This window comes from Alligator mississippiensis, chromosome 9, assembly GCF_030867095.1.
Source record: "Alligator mississippiensis isolate rAllMis1 chromosome 9, rAllMis1, whole genome shotgun sequence".
Lineage (NCBI taxonomy): Eukaryota > Metazoa > Chordata > Crocodylia > Alligatoridae > Alligator > Alligator mississippiensis.
Window position 1 is genome coordinate 39705699 of NC_081832.1, and position 23834 is coordinate 39729532.

Sequence of the window (23834 nt, forward strand, 5' to 3'; positions counted from 1 at the left end):
ACCTCTTCTTCCTGACTTGGCAATCTATAACAAATCCCTGCCACTATATCACTTCTGCACCATTTCACTCTTATCTTTACCCAAATACATTCAGATCTGCTACTTCCTTCCTCCTGAACCAGGGAAAAACTGTATATTTGTCATATTTGCCACCACCATTTCTCCCTATCCTGTCTTTCCAAAACAGGGTGTATACCTCAAAGTTTACATTCCAATTATAAGAGTTGCCCCACCAAATCACTGTAATCCTAATCAGGTGATAATTTTCTTCACAGGTTATGATTACGAGCTCATCTTGTTTGTTCCCTATAGTCATATTTTTATACACACCTCTGAAGTATTCCCTTCTTCCATCCCTTTTTTGTTTCCCTCTTGCATTATATGGTTCCAGGACTCTGGCCTTTCTTCTCAGTTGAACTGCTTCTTCCAGTCCTCTTCCCTCTAGATTGCTTGCTCTGGCTGGAAGTCTTTTATGCAACACCCCACCAAATCTCCCCTAAGTAGGACAGCCAGATGATTCCCCAAACTGCTTTTTCCAGTCCTAGTCAAATGGATCCTGTCTCTCAATAGCAATCTTCCTCACCAGAACATCTGCCCATTATCAAAGAATCCAAAGCCTTCACACTGACACCACCTTCTTAGCCAGGCATTTACCTCCATGATGTGATGGTCCCTGTCTTGGCCTTTATGTGCAACTTATTAATGAGAACAGAACCCATGCTCCAAACTGTTTAATCCTCCCACAATAAGCGTCATATAGTCTCATGGCAATATCACTGGTGCCAGCATGGACAAGAAGGAAAGAGCAGTGGTCTGAGGGATGGATGAGCTCTGGCAATCCCTCTGTGACATCTTAAATACAGGCTCCAGGCAAACAGCACAACTCCTTCATGTCAGGGCCTCTGATCAATCATGACTAGCTGGGCCGAACACTTGAGCCATCACACCTGCCCCTGATCCCTAGCTAATGAGACTGCTCCAGTTTTCTGCAGAGGTAAGCAACTGGATTGGCTGCTGAAAGTGCTGGTTACCCCTTTTAAGTACACCTGCAGCCTCAGGCTGCAGGCATGCCTTGACACAGTTTCAATCTGTTTTGACAAGCTTCATGTTCGTTGCTCCTTCTGGTCCTTTGGGCTCCAGATTCAGTCCTGGCTTTTTCTGAATTTTTCTCTGAATTCTGAATTTTTCTCTGACCTCAGATCTCCCCTGAAACTAGGCATCAGCTCTCTGATCCCTGGTTTCTGTTCTTGGATTGTCCCTCAGATTATGCCTCTCAGATTTCATCTGTCCATCCTCCTGGAATTTAAGTGTCTGTATTCTCACCCCCTCAACCTAGACCCCAGCCCAACACTCTGCTAATTTGTGCCCCCTCCTTGCTAACCCCCTGCTCCCGGTCAGCCATCCGCCAAGGGGCAAAAGAGCTGCCTGCTGCCAGGGTGGGCTCTGCCACAGGAGCCCAGGTGCAGACTCTGCCCCCTGCCCCAGCAGCAAAGAGCTCTAAACCCCCTACTCCCAGATTGCTATTGGGGAGCAGTGGCTGGGAAACCCTTTTCTCCCAGCCGAAGGTCTGTGGTAACGGGGCTCAGGCTGGGAGACCCTTATGCCCCCTGGGTGCTAGTCCAGGAGGAGCCTGGAGCTTCCCCCTGGCAGCAGGGGCCCATTGCAGGGCTGCAGGAAACTGGGTGCAAATCTACTCCCTAATCCCTTCATGTGCAGACTCCTGTTCAGAAACCCTTACTCCAGAGTATCTTCCACCAGAGTAAATTTGGGCTGGTGTAAATGCATATGTAGATACGCCCAGTGGGCATGTTTACACCTGAATTAATGAGTCATAGTTAGTACACATGAAGTTCAGTACCTGCAATAACAGGTACTAGCTTAATGCATAGTAACCACTACTGCGCAGTAGAGCCAGTGCATGCCTTTTTAGTGATGTCAATGCACAGTAGATTAATTCTACTGTGCATTAGTACAACAGTATAGCATTTGCCATGAGGCACTAACGCACAGTAGAATTAGTCTACTGTACATTTAGTGTCTTGTGTAGATGTGCCCAGTCTCAGGTACACCCAAGAATATATATATATTTACTCCAGAAGAAATTTAAACCCACAATCCCTGGTTTAGAATGCCAGTGCTTTACTCTTTAGGCACTGTGATAGTGCAAGGCTGGGGTTGCCATGGAGACTGGCCCCAGCCATACTGGCAGGGCAGGGCAGGGCAGGGCAGGGGGCTGCTCCAGACCCACTAGGATCTTGCGGTGGCAGCAGAAGCCAGGTAGAACCGTGATCTACCGTCTGCATGCTCCAGGCAGGGCTGTGTAGGCAGCATATTGAGGTTCTGCCCCAGCTCCTTGCAGCGGTGACAGCTTGGTCCTGAGCTGTGGTTCTGAACTGGGGCAGAGCTGTGATCCACTTCCTGCATGCCCCTGCCCAGAGTGTGCAAGCAGCAGATCGCGGCCCTGCCCTGGCCCCGAACAAAGCTGCCCCTGCCACAAGATCCCAGTGGCTCCAGAACAGCCCCCTACCCTGCCCTGCTGGGTGCCTTGCCAGTGTAGCTGGGGCTGTCTCCATGGAAACCACAGTCTTGTGCTATCACAGTGCAGCAGCTGCAGTCTCCATGGAGACTGGCCCCAGCTATGTGGGCAGGGGCAGCTGGGAAGTGGAGTCCACTGCCGGACAGATCTGACCCACAGGTCAGACTTTGTCCACCCCTGCTGTAGAGGGATGGTGCATAAATCCCCAAAGTTTTCAGTCACCCTCATGTCACAGCATTTGTCAGTCCTGCCACTAAAGATGCCACTAGGAAACCTGAAATGTTATTCCTTGATCTGTAAGGAGGAGGTGATGGTCTCTACTACAGACATTAGGACAATGGTGTCATATTAATTGGGTACTGTCCTTGTTGCTGCTGATTAGCTCCTTGCTCCTCACTCATGTGCATACTCATGCCCTAAGGCAGTAAATCTCAACCAGGGTGCTGCAGCACCCTGGGCTGCCTTGAGACCATTTCATAGATGTTGTCAGGTGCCATACAATATTAGCTCTGCTAAGTGTGCAAATAAGATTCAAAATACAAACCCAGAGATTTCAAACAGTGAACCATTGCGTTAAAACCATTCTGCCCTGTTATGTTCTTTCTAAGTTTTGCAACAGGAAGACTGCTTTGTTATTTTTTGTTGTCCAAAAAAATGAGTAAAAATAAAGAGCTGGTACTTTTCAAAGAGTGCCTTGAGTTCAACAAGGGGTGCCTTGAATCTAATGAGAGGTGCCATAAGCTTAAAAAGGTTGAGAAGCAGTGCCCTAAAGGGAGGATCTCCATTACCAGCTTAAAGTGGGTTGCTTAACCTATTAGTTTCTGCACGTGGGCTTTGTTCCTTGAGAAGCTCCTCAGCCAGTGCTTCCAAATAAAACATACTTTCATCCGAACAAAAAAAAAGAAAGGAAAACCCTGTTGTCTTGTTCCTGGACACTGGGAGGACAACTCATTTGGTTCTGGCTTTGGCACAGCAACTTGACTCCTCCTTGGTATCAAACTTGTTCTGTCCCCAGCTTGTTTCCCCATCCTCCGCTTACTCTTCTGGGAGCTTTTTAAAGTTCCAAGCAGGACACTCCCTGCCTATCCACACGCCCTGAAACTGGGGTCTCTCAAAAGAGCTTTCTATTCTGTTACACATCTCACACCCAGAGTGGAATCTTTGACCCACTCTTCTGTATCGAGCCACCCTCCTTCCCACAAGAAGTCCACTTTGGCATACGCAGCTCCTAGCCAGCGGCAGATGTGAAAGGAGCAGGGTTGTAGTGCCGGGTACCAACATGTTAGTCTAGGTTTAGCTTCTCTCATCACATGTAACCACATTAGGACAACTTGATCTGTAAGCGGAGTAAAGGAGGCCCAAAGGAGGTAATGCTGAAGGGGGTTAATCACCCACTTCAGGGCAAGGTGCTTCTTCTTGACAAAAGCATATTTCTGCTCTTGAGGAAGGAGCTTTAGACTCATATACAGAATGGGATGCTTTCCATCCTCAAAGCCCTGAAGAGAGAATAGCCCTAAGGCTTCTGTCTGATGTATTTATTTGTAAAATAAATCCGTGACTAAAGTCTGAACTGCGCAGGCCTGGGGTAGTACACATTACAGGTGCACCAATACATTGGTCTGATATCGAGTCGGCACTGATATAAAGAAAATTGGCTGTATCAGAAATCAGCCCAGTGTGGCTGATAATTTGGCAGATAAATGCCCGTACATGTGTGCAGCTGCAACACAGCATGCAGGCAGTGAGGAGCACAGCCTGGCAGCTTGGAGAGCTGTGTGTAGCTGGTAAATCTGTTGTGGTGGACTGAGAGGGGGAAGGCAAATCAACATCCCCCACGGTGAGGGAGGAAGTGGGGCAGGGGCTTGGGCAGGCACTGCCCAGCTGGAGTGGGCATGGGACAGAGCTATGGCTCGTCTAGTGGGCACAGGGTGGGGGGCATGTGCCCCCCAGATCTGCGTGGGGTGGGGCGGGTGGGCTGCAGCTGCCAACTAGAGCCAGGGCTGTGCTGGGCTCTTGTTAGCAGAGGCTGGATTCAGAGCGGGTGGCAGCACTGGGAGGGGGCTATGGAGGAAGCTGCAGCCACCCCAAATTTTGCTGTAGCCCTCCCCTCACCCCCCTTTCCAGCACCACTGCCACCTGCCTGGTGCAGCTCCAGCTTAAGCCCCGGCTCCACCCATGCACCGGGAAGATCTGGGGCTGCACCAGGCAGGCGGCAGCTGCACTGGGGGGGAGGGGGGGGCGGATGTTGGGAGGCAGATTTGGGGAGCCTGCAGCCCCCCCCATAGCCCCCTCCCAGAGCCGCTGCTGCTGCTCCCCCCAAGCCCAGCCCCTGCCAAGAAGAACTCTGCACAGCCCCGGCTCCAGGTGGCAGCTGCAGCCCGCCCACCCCGCCCTTCGCAGATCTGGGGGCACCCCCACCCCCATGCTCTCCAAAGGTACATGCAGCAGCCGGAGCCACACCCCACACATGAGCCATGGACCCGTCCCACATCCTGCCCCACCTGGCTGAGCAGTGTCTGCCCCAGCCAGTCCCTGCCCCGCTTCCTCCCTCACCACAGGGGGTGTTGATCTGCCAAACCCAATGCCCCTTCCCTCCACCCTCCCCTTCCACCACAATAGACTTACCAGCCGCACACAGCTGTATCGGAAATCAGATCAGTATCGGCCAATATGCCTTCTTAAAAATCAGCTATTGGTACCAGCATTGGCGAAAAGTAGGGGGTGTACGTGCACCCCCTGGAAGCACCAGCAGCAAAACCAGAAGTGCGCTTCTGCTTTTGACGCTGGTTTGGTGATCGTCCGCTAGGGGGACACCCCCCTCCCCCCTATCAGCAATATGGTGCCCCCCCTGACTGACACCAGTTGCCCATGGTTATTGGCCCCGAAAATCTCTATCAGTGCACACCTACACATTACCCATTTTCTCTTTCTGAATACCTCAGCACATGCTGGAAACCACTGCACTGCTCTGGGCACCATTTTGTGAAACTTATGTTAGTGGGGTATTAATTTATGAGAACTGTGGGATAAAGTGCTGATAATTTGTCAATCCCAGGAACAGTGGCGATGTATAGGGGGCGCACATGTACCCCCTGGGAGCGCTGGTGCACCCCCGATCAGCCGCACTGGCCTCTTAGGCGATGGGCGGGGAGGCAGGCGGGAGTGCCAGTGCCCCTCCTGCAAGCGCCGGCCAATCGCTGCAGCCTCTCCCAGAAGCAGCCGCAGCCACTTCCAGAAGCAGCTGCAGCAATCGGCCATGGGGAAACTCCTCCCGGGTAGTGAGATCTGCCATGAGGGGATCAGGTGCGGGCGGGGGGGAGGGTGCATGTGCACCCCCTTGACTAAGGCAGCATCAGTCACTCATGCCCAGGAAGGAGGCCTTTATGTCTTGGGTGGAGGTGCTCTACCAAGACTCTACCAAGGCTTTTTGTTCACAAGGGGTCTGATCTCCCAATTGCCTAGTGCATGCCCTAAATATGTGGTTTCCTAACAGCCAAGCCAGCAATTTAATGGATTCACTGTTAGACTTGTGACCTAAAGTGACTGTAGCACTGCACTGGCCCACTGGAGATGTTCCTTCCAGGCACTTGTGAATGCTGTCACGTAGTCAAGAAAGGCCATGTCACACTCAGTGCAACCAGAGTACCTTCTTCATTGTGGCAGGTAGACCATGGAGACCAAAGGGGAGGGTTCTCAACTGGTATAGCTCCCAAGGCATTGTAAACACTTGGGACTTAGAAGCAAGAAGGATCAATATCCCTTCATTAAATCCAAGGCTGATATATATTTGGCCTTCTCCAGTTGTTATGACAGTTCAGTGACCTGGGGCATTGGGTAGGCATCACATTTCAACACTGTCTTCAGTTTACTAAAATCACTGCAAAAACAAACCGTCTTGCCCTATTTGAGAACCAGCACTATTAGGCTGCATTTTTCATTTGATGATTCCTCAGTCACCTCCATATCTATTACACTCCACACATCCTTCTTTACTGATTCCCATAGTTGCTTGGTTATTCAGGAGAACTCTTTTTAGACAAGACATACTGTTTTCAGGCATTACCTCCTAAATAATGTCCTGCTGAGGTTCTGGTTGCACTGCTCCCCATACCTTTTCATTTATGAACTCCCTTGTCTGCCCCCACCAAGTCCTGGGACTGACCTCCTGCTCAACCTCCTCCTGACTTTAGCTAAGATGGCCATCTATCTGACTGGGAAAGAAGCTCTGGTTGGGGGGAACCCCCAGTGACTGTGGAGCCATCTTCCTCCATATATATCATCTCCATCCATACATATCTCTAGGCGGGATTTCACTGGATGGCATCAACTGGCTCCTTGGACTCATTTGAGGGCCAGTGTGCTCTGCTTGGTGTTCCCCCTTGGAGCACTCATTATGAACCTATGACCCCCACTCCCACCCCTGTTATTTCATTAGTTGCCTCCAGTACTTAGCTGTTATACATTCAGGTGTCTCCACTAAGGGTGGAGGGGAGGGGGGGTCATAGTTCCCTTAATGGGCTTGGCCCACTGTTTCCCCACTGCATAATACATAGGTCCCTATAATTAACCACGGTGGTCTTTCCCGGTCAAGTTGTAAACACATCTGGAAATTACTTCACTAGGGCCATTATCTTCTCCTGTTGAGCTGTGGACAAGTTTTCCCCAAGAGCAACCTCACTGGTTGGGAGCATTTTCCACATTGTTTCCACTGTTTTTTCCCATGTTTCCAGTATCTGCTGGCAAAGCAGTTGAGGCATTCAGTGCTGTTTGAGCTCAGCAGGATTTCAGATTTACCTTATATATTTGGGACCCATATCATTTCCTCACCAGGTGCACTTCAGAATCTATATACCCAACTCGTTTTATGATCTCATAGGATCCCTGTCATTTAGCCAGCAATTTGCTCCCTGATGCAAGGAACAAAAGCAGAACCCAATACCAGAGTCATGCATTCTTATTATAAAGATGTACTTGGGTGTGCTATGCACCCCTGAGTTTCTCCCAGATACATGCTTCCACTAGGTCCAGTCATTCCCACAATCTGAAAACATACTGGATGACATTTTGTGATTTCTTGCCCTGTGCCTGCTAGGTCTCAAGAATGAGGTCTAATACATTCAGGGCTGCCTCTCATACAAAAGTTCAAACAGAGAGAACCCCACAAAGAACTGGGGAACCTTCTGGATTGCAAACAGCAGATATGGTAGGAGCAGATACCACTTCTGGGGTTCACCTGCCACAAACTTCCTCAGCATCCCCTTCAGAGTCCAACAGAATCTCTTCACCAGATCAGCTGTCTGAGGGTGGTAGATGGAGGTCCCAATTGGATGGACTTTCAAAAAAGCCCAGACTTCTTTTAGTAGTCAGGACATAAAGATTGTGTCCTAGCCTGTTAATATTTTCTGAGGGAGGCCCACACGTGAGACACTTTTTAATAATTTATGGCTACTGTTTGAGCCATCGTGTTACGGATGACTACCACTTCATGGTACTGGCTAACATAGTCCTTGAGCATAAGGATGAAATGCAACCTGCTTCTGGTCAGTTCCAAGGGCCTGAATATATCTACCCCAGCCCACTCAAAGGGAGTACCCACCAAAGGCACCCAATGCCTTGAGTGTGAGGCCACCGCCATATAGCCTGTCTGCTTTGGGTTTTCTGTCTGAACTTCAGAATCCTGGCCTGCATATAGCTGCAGTCCATCTGCAGATGTAGACAATCCCTGTGCAAGTGACTTGGTGGTGCACATGTAAAACAGACTAAGAGTTGCCCTTTCTCTTGGCCTGGCACTATGTCCCTGAGGGGATCTTCTTCTATTCCCAAGTCTGTGGCCCAATACTGTTAAGCTTGCCCTTGTTTGCTTGGGAACTGGGGCAGGACTCCCAGATTGGGTGCAGAACCTCTGTTCAAAGGCCTTCTACCTGTAGGAGGCCTTCCTCATTTTGATTTCAAACCTTGCTGGGCACATATCTTTGGTCCACCAGGTTATCTAATTCAGTCCCAAGGAGGTTCCCAACAAGGCAGACTGCCTCTTTGAAAACATCAACCTGTTATCTGCAAACCCACAGTCAGGGTCCCCCAGGCAATACTTAATGAAACTGCTCCAGGGCCATCACTCTATTATCTCTGTGGCTGAGTGAGACTCAGGTTTCAACCATCATGTGTTTTTGAGGCACAGGGCAACCATTCAGGGCCACAAGCCTGAGTTTAATGGCTTTTCATGGAACTTGGGCTGATATATCTCTTCCATGTAATCCACGCAGTCTGAGATGGCAGACTTGAAGGTGTCATAATCCCATGTGGCCTCATCTCCCAGGGCCCAGTATGCTTACCTGTCAGATAAGGCACTAGTTGGGTGGCCTACTGCTTCCAGGGCTACTGATAGTTTTCAGACACCTACTCAAAAGTGTCTAGAAAGGCCTCAAGGTCATCATCTGGCCCCATCTGTATATGGACTCCACCTACTTCTGCTGGCCTTTACCTGGTCCAGTTGTTGAAGCATAAGGTGCTGCTGATCCTTCTACAATTTCTATTGAAACTTCTGCCATTGAAGCTGGAACTGATAGAACAGCTGCTGCTGTTTCTGGAACACCTGTTGCTGCTGCTGGTGCAACCCCTTCAACCATTTTGGCACCGCTGTGGTATCCATTTTTAGTGTCTGGTGGCTGAAGCTGTCAGCATTCTGCACAACATCTAAGCAGGTTGCCTAGCCTGCTCCCTTCTAAAGTCAACCTTTGCTCCCTGAAGAGCTGAGTACCCCAAAATAAAACAGTCTTTTAAACAAACAACCTTGGGAACCTCCTTGGGACTGAATTAGATAACCTGGTGGACCAAAGATATGTGCCCAGCAAGGTTTAAAATCAAAATGAGGAAGGCCTCCTACAGGTAGAAGGAGGCAGCCTCCCGGCCAGCGTGCTCAGCTGGCCGCAAACCCCCGCCACTCCTGGCCAGCTACAAACCTCCCCTCTCCCGGCCAGAGTGCCTGGCCAGCTGCAAACCCTAGCTCATAAACCCTGTGCTCCCTGCCCTGCTGCCCTCCCCCAGGCCCTCCAGAGCACAGCGTGTGTGACTGACACAGCAGGTCACAGTGGGGCCACGCACAAAAGCTGGCTGCTGCTGCAAGCTCCATGCTGCCCTGGCCATAACTTCTGTGTGCACAGGGGCAGTGCAGGGTTGTGCCCCTTGTTGCTGCCCCACCTGCAGAGGAAGAATGGCCAGGGCAGCATGGAGCTCGCAGTGGCAGGCAGCTTTTGTGCACATCCCCCCTGTGCACTGCCACACTAGGTTACACACGCTGCACTCCGGAGCACCTGGGGGGAGGGCAGCAGGGTGGAGAGCATGAGGCCGCAGCACCACCCCCCCCCCCCAGATCTGGGGGACATGGGTCCTCCTCCCCCCCCGGATTGCACACTGCCACTGGGAGCTGGCCCTGCCTGACCCTGTAGCAAGCAGGCCACGGGGCGGGGGGGGGAGGCCACTCGTGCTCCTACTGTAGCAGTCCCTGCCTTCTGTTGGGGGCAGGGGGCTGAGAAGCTGGGTCCCTGGCCCCATAGCCCTGGCAGCTAGGGGCCCCCTCCAGCAGGGCTGGGGGGCAGGGGTTGTGGGTGAGGGGCAAGGGGCACAAGCAAGGCTGGAGGACTGTGGTGGGGGAGTGAGGGACACCAGCAGGGCTGTGGGGGGCATTTAATTTTAACCACAGATTTTGGGATTTTTATCAGAGAATTTGTGATTTTTTATCACAGAAAACCAGGATCCCTGATGTCTCAGCTCCAATGCCAGGGTAGATGATGTACCTAACAAGGATCCCACTGGTTCAGTAAACTTTCATCTCAGGCCTATGATCTGGATTTTCAATTTCCCATGGAAAAACAGAAAACCATGAATTTCTTCTCTTTATAAGAGAAACACGGACTTTCCCTTTTAGCAAAAAAAACCATGGGTTTCCAGCTTTTGCAAAGAGCTCTGCAGGCTGGCAGAGTTCCAGCCTGCAACAGCTGATTGCAAAAAGGGTGGGAAAACCCCAGAGTGCCTAGCCAGCAGCACAAGGAACACAAGCAGCTTGATCAGCCCAACCGGGTTCAGCCCCTCCATGCACGGCTTCCCTTAACGGCATGGAGAAGCCAAGCCAGGTTGGGCTGATTAAATTCCTCACGTTCCATGTGCTGCCGGCCAGGCACTTTCCCCAACACAGCCCCTCTCTGGAGTACCTGGCCAGCTGAACATGGAACATGAGTAACTTGGTCAACCCAACTGGGCTAGGAACCTCCATGCCCTTGAGGGAAGCTGCACATGGAGGTGCCGAGCCCAGTCGGGCCGATCAAGCATCCTGCATTCCACGTGCAGCTGGCCAGGAACTGTAGCAGGGAGCTGGGAGATGGTGGGGGAAGCCCTAGAGTGGCTGCCCAGCCAGTGGTGCATGAAACCGGAAAGGCCCTGGAGTGGTTGCCACCACCCCACCTGCTGCTGCCGCACCCTGCATCACTTGCCTGTGAAGCCATGTGGCTGCAGAGCTGTGCCCGCAGAGCTTGCCCACGGAGCTGTGCAGCCAGCCACAGGAAGGCAGCACAGAGTGCAGCAGTGAGGTGGTGGTGGCTCCACAGGCAAGCGGTGCAGCTGGCCTGGGGGGAGGGGGCCTCACACATGGCAGCTGCCACCACCACTGCACCACCACTGCTGCACCCTGTGCTGCCTTCCTGCAGCCAGCCACATGACTCCACAGGCCGTACACAGGTTGGCTGGGAGGAGGAGGCTCGCACATGGCAGCTGCCACATCACTGCTGCCGCTGTCGCACCCTGCACCACTTGCTTGCGGAGCCGTGCAGCCAGGTGCAGGAAGGCAGGATGGGGCTGGGCACAGTGGTGCAGTGGTGGCTGCCATGTACGAGGCCCCCTCCCTCCTGGCCATCTGCGCCATTTGCCTGCAGAACCACTGCCACCTCTCTGCCACTGCCGTGCCCCATGGTAACTTCCTGCAGCTGGCTGCACGGCTCTGTGGGCAAGCTCCATGGCTCGCTAAGCAGCATGGGGTGCAGCAGCAGTGGGCGAGGTGATGGCAGTGGCAGCTGCCATATGCGAACCCCCTTGGGCCTGGCAGCTTGTGTGTGGCCCACAGAGGAGCACCACTGCCCTAGCCCCCCCAGCCCTGCTCCTGGGAGTGGGCACAGATATAAACTCCCCTTCCCACCCCCTATTCTCAGTCTGCATTCCCCCAAGCCCCTTCCCTTTTCCTGACATACACTTACCTTTTGGGGTGTGTGACTGCCTATGTATGTGCCTGCCTGTGTGTGTGTATGTGTGCCTGTGGGGCTGTTGTGGGGGGAGTGAGGGGCACCAGCAGGGCCAGAGGGGTTGGGGGGGGGTTAATTTTAATAATGGATTTTGTGGGTTTTATCAGAGAATTTGCAATTTTTTTTTATCAGGGAAAACCAGGATCCCTGATGATCAGCAATGGTGCAGGTGTAGTTTCTAGTACCAATGATGGGAGTATCAGCTTGCATAGCCCTGCTGCTTTGGCAGAGAACTTGGGTATCCATGAAGGAGTAATATCTCCTCTCCTCTGTGTGAGGAGATGTCTTATCTATGTTTGAAGCAGGTCTCAACACTTCCTTTGGCATGCCTTACAAGTCAGGGTGCTGCTGCCACCTCTGATGATGACTTTGCTAATGCAAATACATTGTCTTTCTTTCCTTGTGCTGGGCCCCTTAACATGGAGTATGTCAGATGGGAACTCAGGATGACCCTTTGGCTTCACCAGGCCTGAGGTAATATGCAAAGTTTGCCCAAGCAGGTGCAACTTCAGTCACTTGTACTTCAACTGGTTAGTCCTCAAGAAAAAGAATTTGCACACAAATCACCTATCAGGATGAGGCCCTCCCCCCAAAACAGAAAAGAAATTAGCTTTGACCCTTAACTAGTGCAGCCTCTTATGGACTCACTGCTCAAGTCTTAAACCTCATCCTGCTGTAGGTGACGTATATGGAGTGTGTATCTTTTTTTTTTTTCTCTGTCTCTCTCTTTGGAGCATACAAATGAAGAAATGAAAGATTGTTTTCACAAAGCTGGAGTAGACAAGCTCATAGAGAGAAGGAGACTAGATAATAGCCAGGTTCTGCCTCACTGCCACAGGCTCTGACAGGGAGATAAAAGACAACAGCAGCCTATCTCCTTTCAGTCTCTCATACAGAAACACACGAAGGGACAGGACACTTTGGCAGCCTCAATGGACACTTGCTATTCAATATATCTGACGTTGTGCACAAGGCTCACGCATGCTTACAATGGGATCACACTGACACACACGAAAGACAATCTCTTTCTGCTTGTTTGTTTTTATTTGTTCTCTGTCCATTCCTAATGTTGGGAAATGAGCACAGTGTTCTAGAGGCAGGCAGACAGACAGTAGGACCTAGGTGTTATAGCACTGCTTTTGCTAAGTGGGCACTGGAGTGTGATGCTAAATCCAGAGAGTAGTTCCTAGTGAAAAATGCATTATGCTGCTGCTTTGTATACCTCTAATAGGAGAACCTGCATAAGCCATGGCACTTCAATTTTAACGGAGTGAGTTGTTTAACCAAGAGCAGCTGGTTTGCTAGCTAATATGTAACAGTTCTCTAAACAGCTAATTATTTTTAAGAGTCTGTTTTTGTTAATGGACACATTATAGCATCTTTCCCATAGGTGCCAAATAACTACAGCAGTTAGCTTTTGTAAAAGGTCTGCTCTTTCTGAGGTAAAAAAAAGAGATCACTTTTACACACTTAGCATTTGGAGATGTGTTTCCCCTGTGTGATAGTAAAGTTTTGGGAAGAATATAGGAAAGTAAATTAAAATGGGGAAGACCTCATGGTCACTTTGTTGTTGTAGACCAGGGGTCAGCAACCCCCAGCACTTGTGCTGAGCACAGCACGCGAGGCCATTTTGTTTAGCACACCACCGACAGCCTGGGCTCTAGGAAGCTGCTGCCAGCCATGAAGCCTGGGCTGCTCCCAGCAAGTAGCTGGGTGGCTGCAAGCCCTGCCATGGCTGGCAGCAGCTACCCAGAGCCTGGGCTAGCTGCAGCCGGGAAGCTGCAAACATCTGCTCTGGACTCCGGCATTAGCTCCATACCGGCAGGTGCACGTGTGCCTTGGAGTAGACTTTGTCCAGTGGCCCAGGAGCCCAGCTCCATGTGCCTGCACATCTGGTTGTGCGTGTTTGTCTGCCTCTGTCTGGTCCTGTGTGTCTGTGTGCGCACACGTGTCTGGGTCTGTATGTGTGTGTGTATGTGTCTGCTCTGGGTGTGTTCTGGTTCTCTGTGTGTGTGTGTCTGGTTCTCTCTCTGCTCTCCTCTTTCTTTCTCTTATTTGTCCTTTTTTTCTCTGTCATTGCAACATGCTCAACAAAAAAGGAATACACAACAACAAAGGCAACATTTATGATTATTAAATATACTACTATGCAGTGCGTCCTGCCATGTACACACCCCACCCCTCCCCCTGCCCTCATTTTGTTTTTCTGGCATGCCAGCACTCCAGCACCTTCCAAGGTAGACATTGTGGGGTTTTTTGGCACTCCGGCCAAAAAACATTCCCCATGCCTGTTGTAGACCATAGTATATGCTAGATTAGCTAGCATAAAGCTGAGTATAAGGTATAGTCACGTAATTTGCTAAGCTCACTCAACCTCCTAAAATATGATCTCTATCAAGACCTTTTTTATGAATAAATGATCCTTAGAGACTTAAGAAAGAGGCTTATGAGGAAGACTTCTTAGCCAATTAACAAAAGACTTAGATCCTATTATGATATTGGTTTCCAGATTTGTTGGGGTGGAGGGAGAGAGAAAACACATACACCATCCCCTTAAAAATCCAGAGGCTATATGGCATAAAATTTTAGCCTTATAAAATTATAATCAGATATTTCTTATCATAAAGATCGGTCCAGAGTCTAACTCTAAATCCTGAGACTGTAGTTGTACTACATATGCAGGGGTGGATTCAGGATTTGGCAAAGGGGAGTGCCCTTCCTTGCTCTAGGAGTGCTCTAGGAGTAGCTGCATCTCCCACTGCCAATCTCCCCCTCCTTCCCCCAATTCTCACTGGTGCTGGCACACCAGGCAGGGGGAGCCTCCAAGAACTTTTAAAACCCCCAAACCAAGTAAAAGTCCTGTCCAGCTTCCCTCCCTGGTCACAGTCACATCCCCTTCCCTTCCTTTCTCCTGCTCCGCCACCTGCACCTGCTGCTTCTCCCAAGCTTCAGAGCTGCTTCTACCTGGTCCCGCCTGGGAAAGGCTCTGACACATGCACATGTTCCTCCTGCCTTAGGCCTCAGTAACCAGCCTAAAGCAGGCAGCAAAGCTGCCACCTGCTGTGTAGCCTTACCTGCTTTTGCTCCCACTATGCTCCTCTCAGAAATAGAAATGTTTGGGACAGTTCCACCCACACCTCTTTTTCTGGGAAGAGTATAAGGGGCTCTAGACCAGGAAGGGCTATACAGAACAAGACAGCTTTGCTGCCTGCTTTAGAGTGGTTGGAGAGGCCTAATGCAGGAGGTGCACACATGGCAGTTTTATCTGACTGCTTTGGCACCTCTGAGGGGGCCCTGGCATGCTGTAGCAACCTGGTTGAGAACCACTGCACAAGGTGAAATAATTCTTCTTCAAATGTCACATGTTGCATGAAAGCACAGAAAAAGAAAAGGTTTCTCTTGGTTGTTTTTCCACAAGACTATAGAGTCAACCTCTCCTGTACATCTTTTCCCAATACCTCTAAGGTCCAGATTTGTAAGAAACCAACATTATACTGGAAAGCCTAATGTAACTTCAGCAATACCATGGCCCAGATATTTCCCAGAGTTCTTATTTCAAAAAGAAGGAAAGGAGTGCTCTGTCTTAACCCAGCTAATCTGCTCTGCAGTGTGAAAGATAACTTGATGACTAACAGGGTACATTTTTACTCTCAGAGTCCAAGCGATTTACAACATTTCTGGAACCTTCTTCTCTCTGGTCAATTCTTTATCTGCGATTCTATCCCCAACTCAGGCTGTAGTCTCTGCAGTCCCAGCATATGTACAGGGGTGGATCCAGAGTGGGGTGCAGTGCCACAGCTGCACTACCCTTTAAGACTGGACTGTGCTGCAGGAGCCTTTGGGAGTCTTTTTTTAAAGTTCCCCAAAGCAGATGAGAATCTCTCCCCCCACCCCACCTGCTCAGAAGTATGTCCCTTCTGCTCCGTTTCCCCTTTTCTACTTTCCAACTCTACCTGCTGCTGGTGCTTTCCATTTCAGGGGCAAAGGAAGCTTCAGAACCACAACTGCACAAGTCAGACTATGGAGAGGGGCTGGCACAGCTGCGATAGTGACAGTGGTAGCAGTAGTGGTGATGGAGGAGAGGATTCTCCCTCCCTAAGCTTATTCCAGAGGAACACATCAGTTTACCCATGATCGCTGCCACTGTCCTGTCATATTCCCAATTGAGCCCAGCCCCCTGGCAGCAGGTCGGGGCCCACCACCAAGGTGGGGATCAGCAGAGGCCCTGGGGTGCAGGGGGGGAGATCATGGACTGGGCAGGGCTACACAGATCACATTGGGTGGCAAGTGCTGGGTGGGAGCTGCACAATGGGGGTTGTGCTTCAGACACCACACAGTAGGAGCAATCAGAACCAGCAGCTCCACAAATTCAGCAAGTTGCTGCTGAGCTCATTTCCCAAGGCACCCAGAATGGGGTCCCACTGATCCCTCAGGCAAGTGGACAGCATCAGCCACCTCCATGCTGGGGCTCTGGCTTGGAAGCCAGCAACTGCCTCTGCTCTCCTGGCAAGCACGTCTAGCACTGTCACAGATCCCAGCCCAGGCTACCCAGAACTGAGGGACCTGCTACTGGATGGACAAAATCCCTCCGCAGCCTGGATCCTGCCCATGGGCTATATTTTTCCTGCCCCTATAATGTAAATATTTCCCATGCTTCTGGGCTTTGCTAGTTGCTCCACTGCCCTGATAATATTACTGACAAATGCCGCCCGCATGCATGCATGTAGCCACAGCATGCACAGAGCCAGAAATGCAGCTTGGCAGCTTGGAGAGCAGTGTTCAGCTGGTAAGATGCGTGGGGGGGAGGGGGGGAGGCGCATGGGGAAGGCAGATCAAGGTCTCAACAGTGAGAGATGGAGTGGCTCTGGCTGGGACTGGGGCAGGGACAGGGGCAGGTGCTGCCCAGCCAGGGCAGGGCAGGACAGGACATGGGATAGAACCACGGGCGGCTTGTCTGGGGGACACAAGAGGATGGATAGGGGGCATCTCTCACTGCTGCACACACCCCTGGGAGAGGCATGGGGGACATCAGCACTCCCAGATTTGTCTGCAGGGTGAGGATGGGCTGCCTGCTGTGGGCTTGAGGCCAGGGGCTGTGCTGACCTCTTCCCAGTGATGGTTGGGCCAGGTTTGCACTCAGGGTGGGAAGGGGTGGGTCAGGCAGCAGCAGCACTGGGAGGGGGAGTTATGGGGGGAGGGAGCTATAGCCACCCCAAAATTCACCATAGCCACCCCTGCCAGCACTGCTCCTGTCCAGCCTGCTCCCACCCACCCTGAGAACAGCCCCAGACCAGCCCTCCCCCATGCAGAAACAGGCTAGTGTAGCCCCTGGCCCTGAGTCTGCAGCAGGCAGCCTGCTCTCGCCCCGTGCACAAATCTGGGAGGGCACATGCTCCCCATGTCTCCTCCGGGGGTGCACACAGCAGCAGAAGCAGCCCCCCACCCCGCCCCCGTACCCCCTAGGTGAGCTGCCCATGGCTCCTTCCCACACCCTGTCCTGCCCTGGCTGGGCAGCACCTGCCCCTGCTCCTGCCCCAGTCCTACTCCCTCCCTCACCACAGGGTCCTCAATCTGCCCACCCCCCCACCCCTTTCCCTGCACAGACTTACTGGTGGGAAGCTGCTCTCCAAGCTGCCAGGCTGCAGATCGGCGATTGGATCAATATCAACTGATATGGCTGGTTAATCAGTCTTCAGTATCAGCCCGAAAAATCTCTCAGTGCACCCCTAGTGTTTTTAAACCTTCATCAGAGGCACTGGGTGTTGGCTACAGCCAAGGCCAATGGGATGTGCCAGTGCTCCTGCTGAGACCAAAGCCAGACATTTCTGGCTAGAGGGTCTTGATCGTCTGCTCAGGGTCAGGCCAATTGCCATATTTGGGGTCAGGGAGGAATATTACCCCATGGTCAGATTTATGGACTGTGGGGGCTTTGTGCCTTCCTTTGGAGTGGGGGCATCAGCCACTACACTCTCTTACACATATGACAACATTTCATAGAAACAGAACATTGGCTGCCATGGTTACTTTATCAGTCTTGACATGAAGTAATCCAAAAGAAATTGTGTCTACTACACCAGAGGTTTTGCTGATATAACTTTGTCAGTTTTGGGTGCGTGATATTTTTTTCACACTCATAGATGTCACAACCCAAGGGTGTGATTTTTGTTTTATGTGTGCTTTGGCACCACTGAATTATTTTCCCGCCAATTTGTAACTTTCTTTGCAGCGTGCATTTCTTCTTTGCAGCACAGAAATGCACTTTGCAAAGAGTTCCTGCCATTTGTATTATAATTCGAGCCCCATTATTGGCCCCATTATCGGCTTGGTTAAATTATTCACACGTGGCGGTTAGTGATTGGCTTGCTAGCCGTATAAAAAGCTTGAGTGGTTTCCGCCCAAGTTGGAGGACTCCACGAACACCAGGAGGAGGAGACTTCATGCTGTGTGAAGATCTCTAAGCGCTGCAGAGCCTATCAAACCCAGCGCATTTCAAGCAGGCAACAGAGGTCTGATCAGCCTCTAGCCTCTCCCCGTCGCCGTTCGCAATCCTCGACGTATCCCTCTCCCTGCGCGCAAAAGGATCCACGGAGCCTCGACAACTCCGTGGGAGTGATCCGAATATTGTCTGAGTCCTCAAACGAGGATTTAAGTGGAGCTGTGCCTGGGAAACTGTCCAGCCTACACCGCGACCATCTTTGGTGTAAGTAAACAATCTTGAATCAACCATTACGCGTCCGTGCCTAATTCTAGCATGCCACCTGTTTTCTCCGACCGAGCATGCCCGGGCTGCTGGCCACAGCCCACGTGGCGCGAAAAAGGGCCCGGATCGCTCCCGGCCCGCACATGGCAACGAGGATGGGATCAGGAGAAAACACGCTAGAGCTGGAATTAGTTAAGAACTGCCCTTGGCGCGATAACAAACGCCAAGTGAAAAGTTTTGAGGAGCTGGAGGTGCATATCGCTTACCACCAGGCGGGCGGAACAGGTGACAGATTTATCAGCGGACGCCTTTCGCTGAAGGGAGAAGAGGGAGCCTCTGAAGACGGAGCCCCGAGAGAGAGAGAAGTGTATTTGCTCCCTGTGGCATTTGGGTGTATAATGAGCGACGAGCGGGTCCTGTTCAGGCCCCTCGATACTGTGTCCCTCGCCAGAGTCAACCCGGCGGGTACAGTGAACCCGACCCTCACCTGGGAGTGTGACCGATGCCTACGATATGCTTGGGAAAGTGAAGAGCCGGTGCCGATCGACCGGTTCCCTCCCCTCATGGCATCTACATTAAGGGGTCGCGAGCTTCCATCCGAGCTCCGCGAAGAACTGGAGACGAAGGAACACGCCGCAGATGAGAGGGTGGCCCCGCGGTACGACAAGGGGGGAGAATTAAGTGCAACATTCCGTACAATTGCTGATTTAATGAACAAGAATTTAAGTTTAAAGGCCCAGCTGCGTATGGCTGTTCAGGCGGTCAAAGAAGCGGCTGAGAAAAGGGATCCTGAAACGCCAGCCCAAGATGGCGCCGAGCAAGAGGGAGACTGCATGGAAGAACCGGAAAAGAAGGGTGGAGCTTCGGAGGAACCCGCGAGAGTTCGGTCAGCGACTCTGCCCATCGACGCAGCGTCGTCTCCGGCAACCCCGCCTAGCGACGCGGCGACGCCTCTGCCGACCACGCCTTCCTGTCGAAGAAAGGGAGAATCGAGCCTGCCTGAAACAGTAACAGCAACACTAACTCCCGCAGCGGCAGTTCAGCCTGTAATAACATCGACTCCCGAAAGAGCAGCTTGTCCTACAGCCACGATCAATCAAGTAACAGATGAACGAGATGTCGTCACCAGTCGCATTCGTGCTTGGATGGAATTACAACAGCTATACAAAGAATCTGAAATGGAGTCTGACGAGGCTATAGTCTCATGGCTGGAACTCATGTTCATGGAGTTTAAGCATGACTAACTAGCCTCTCCTTCGTCAGTTGTCACGACTGCGTATCCTGATGGAGCCAAGATTATCTATTGATCGGGACTGTCGACACCAGACCGAGATTCAAGGCACAAGACATCATGAATCCGATCTTCCATCATTGCCACAGAGAACACCAGAAGAGCGATACATGTTTGGATTTCTCCTACAGCGTTCTGGACTCAATAAGCAGCAGCTTCGGATTTTGGGGGACGCGGGTCAATGGCAGCTGGCCTATGAGTTAGGTTTCCGTTATCTAGAAGAGGTAGACAACGGCTCCTCGACAATTTCATCTAGTTGAGTGTACAAGAGAGGGTAGTTTAGAGTGGTGAACACTTGTATTATAGTAAAGTTCCATGGAAACTTTGTAAATATGTTGAGATGCGTTAACCTATTTTTTTTTTGAGAGTTTTTTGTTTGCAGATCCGGAATTCAGAATGCATGGTGAAGAGAGGCCCTGAGAAGGATAACATCATCAGAAGAAGTGAGGGCCTGACGTACGACTTCGCCATGACACCCACTGAAGCCCTGATCGTGTAGTTTTTGTTATGAATCTGATTATGTGTATTTGTGTTGGTTATTGTTCAACTCAATCCCAGGAGAGCGAATTTAGGGGAATTTTATGTTTGTTTGTTTGTTTGTTTGTTCGTTTGACGACTCGTGATAAAGCTCTGGATCTCTCTAATGACAAGCGTGCAGCATAATTCAGTTGTGCCTTCAGCAAGGGGGGATGTCACAACCCAAGGGTGTGATTTTTGTTTTGTGTGTGCTTTGGCACCACTGAATTATTTTCCTGCCAATTTGTAACTTTCTTTGCAGTGTGCATTTCTTCTTTGCAGCACAGAAATGCACTTTGCAAAGAGTTCCCGCCATTTGTATTATAATTTGAGCCCCATTATTGGCTTGCGTTAAATTATTTACACGTGGCGGCTAGTGATTGGCTTGCTAGCCGTATAAAAAGCTTGAGTGGTTTCCGCCCAAGTTGGAGGACTCCACGAACACCAGGAGGAGGAGACTTCACGCTGTGTGAAGATCTCTAAGCGCTGCAGAGCCTATCGGACTCAGCGCATTTCAAGCAGGCAACAGAGGTCTGATCAGCCTCTAGCCTCTCCCCGTCACTGTTCACAATCCTCGACATATCCCTCTCCCTGCGCGCAAAAGGATCCACGGAGCCTCGACAACTCCGTGGGAGTGATCCGAATATAGTCTGAGTCCTCAAACGAGGATTTAAGCGGAGCTTTGCCTGGGAAACTGTCCAGCCTACACCGCGACCATCTTCGGTGTAAGTAAACAATCTTGAATCAACCATTACACGTCCGTAATTAATTCTAGCGTGCCGCCTGTTTTCTCCGACCCAGCGTGCCCGGGCTGCTGGCCACAGCCCACGCGGTGCGAAAAAGGGCCCGGATCTCTCCCAGCCCGCACAATAGATACACTTGCAATGTAGGTACCCTGGCAAAATTGGCAGTGTAGGTCTCAGCTAAGAGACAGGGAGGAATGGGTTTCTATCTCTAGCTTATGAAGCACAACTAGAGTCATGCCATTTATTTTTACTTTTCAGTGGCAAAAATGAAGGTAAATTTTTCATCAGGTCTAAGGATCAGTACAAGCTGGTCATGAGGCTTATAATAGCTGGAACATTATTCAAATATGGGGTAACCCAATTATATATTTCTTTGTAACTGACCAAAACACCAAGGGGAGAATTTGATTCCACCTAATAGATGACCAAAATGCAGCTTATAACCAACTCTTGAGTTCTCCAACTGAAGTGTAGAAATGGTTCCATTAACCACTCTGGGCACAAAAGTGCCCCTGTTATAGGAACAAGATTACCCTCCAGAGACATTCAGACATTCCTTTACTCTTATAAAGTCCCCCAATTACATGTTCAGAAAGGGTAATAGAATTCCAGCTACATTTTAGTTGTTTGATCAAAATTGGTTGCAAACTACACATTTCATAGAATCATAGAGAAAATGTGTTGGAAGGGACCACCAGAAGTCATCTAATCCAACCCCCTGCCTGAGGCAGGATCATTCCTATCCAAACCATCCCATATAAACCATAATGTAAACACTACATAAGACTATCCTCAACCCTGGCACAACATAGTCCTAACACCCTAACCTGCCACAAATAAAGCTGGGGAACCACGGCAGCCAATGTCCTGTTTCTACAAAATGATGTCAATATATGCTCAAGAGGTCCTGGGTAAAAGGACATACCCTACCACTACAGGAGAAGACAAAAATCCCTACAGTCCATACCAGTCTCACCATGGGGTAAAATTCCTTCCTGACCACAAATATTGGCAATTGGTCTGACCCTGATCGGATAGACAAGACACTCCAGCTAGGAACCTCCAGCTTTGCTCCTAGCAGGAGCATTGGCAGACCCCAGTTGAAGTCCCAAACCTTAGCTGTAGCCCATACCCAATGCTTCTGGGGAGGTTTAAAAACACCCTGACACATACAGCAGAAAAAAAGGGGGAGTGGGGTCAGAGCAACTAGCAAAGCCAGAAGCATGGGAAATACCCATGCTTCTCAGAGAGTAGTAATCAATGGCTCAATGTCTAGTTGGCAGCCAGTATCAAGGGCAGTGCCCCAGGGGTCGGTCCCAGAGCCAGTTTTGTTCAATATCTTCATCAATGACCTGGAAGATGGCATAGAGCAGTGTTTCTCAACCCATGGGTCGCAACCCAAAAGTGGGTCGCAAGAATATATAAAAGGGTCCTGAGCAAACTTTAAAAATTGATTTTACTTTAAAGGAGAAAAATGTGGGAAACCATAGCTTTTCCTTGCAGGCTGGCAGAGTTCTAGCCTGCAAGGGACCACTTGAGGCCCCCCCATTCACCCCACATACTCCTCCTAACCCCCACACCCACCCCCTACCCCACACACTGGGGAGCTAGGGGTTGGAGGGAGTGGGTCGAGAGTGAGAGGCACTGGGTCAGGATTGGCCATTAATGTTTACAAATGGGTCCTGGTACAAAAAAGGTTGAGAACCACTGGCAGAGTGCACCCTCAGCAAGTATGCAGATGACACCAAGCTAGGGAGAGTAGTAGATATGGTGGAGGGTAGGGATAGGATTCAGAGAGACCTAGACAAATTGGAGGATTGGACCAAAAGAAATCTCATGAGGTTCAATAATGCCAAGTGCAAGGTCCTGCACTTAGAATGGAGCAATCCCATGCACCAGTACAGGCTAGCTGGCTAGGTAGCAGTTCTGCAGAAAAGGACCTGGGGGTTACAGTGGACAATAAGCTGAATATGATCCAACAGTGTGCCCTTGCTGCCAAGAAAACTAACAGCACACTGGGCTGCACTGGTAGAACTGTTGCTAGCAGATCAAGGGAAATGATTATTCCCCTCTATTCAGCACTGGTGAGGCCACATCTGGAGTACTGTGTCCAGTGGAGGGCAATGAAAATGGTTAGAGGGCTGGGGCACATGATTTCTGAGGACAGGCTGAGGAAACTGGACTTAAGTCTAGAGAAAAGAAGAAAGAGGGGATTTAATAGCAGCCTTCAACTACCTGAAGGGGGGTTCCTAAGAGGATGGAGCTAGACTGTTCTCAGTGGTGGCAGATGACAGAACAAGGAGCAATGGTCTCAAGTTGCAGCAAGGGAAGTTTAGGCTAGTTATTAGGAAGAACTTTCTCACTAGAAGGGTGTCGCCAAGTGACAAAGTACACATGTAGGCCCTGTAGTGATCTGGAGCTGGGCAGTTTGGCCAAGTCACCAACCACCTCCTTGTTTTGTCCAGCAAGCTTAGGAAAGAGCCGGTTCTTACCAGCAGGTACAGAGCTGCAGGGAGTGGAGTGGCACAGCACACAGCACTGAGACCATGGTTTATGAACACCTGCACCCTGAGGATTAAGAAGCAGGTGGGTTGTGATGTCACAAACCCGTACCCACCACTGGAGCTTAAAAGATCAGGAATGCCAGTCAGCAGGGGGAGACAGGACAACATGCCTGTGTTGTTCACTCCAGCAGGGAGCAGGGTAACCAGTCATGCCATCTGACAGTACAGGACAGGGCAACAAAAAGCTCTGTGTG

General features: G+C 50.7%; 1 protein-coding gene across 5 annotated transcripts in view; it reads right to left on the bottom strand.

The window, feature by feature from the left end:
* PCDH1 (protocadherin 1) overlaps positions 1–23834 on the bottom strand; it is a 225324-nt gene that overhangs the window by 167079 nt on the left and 34411 nt on the right. The gene's annotated exons all lie outside the window — the stretch shown is intronic.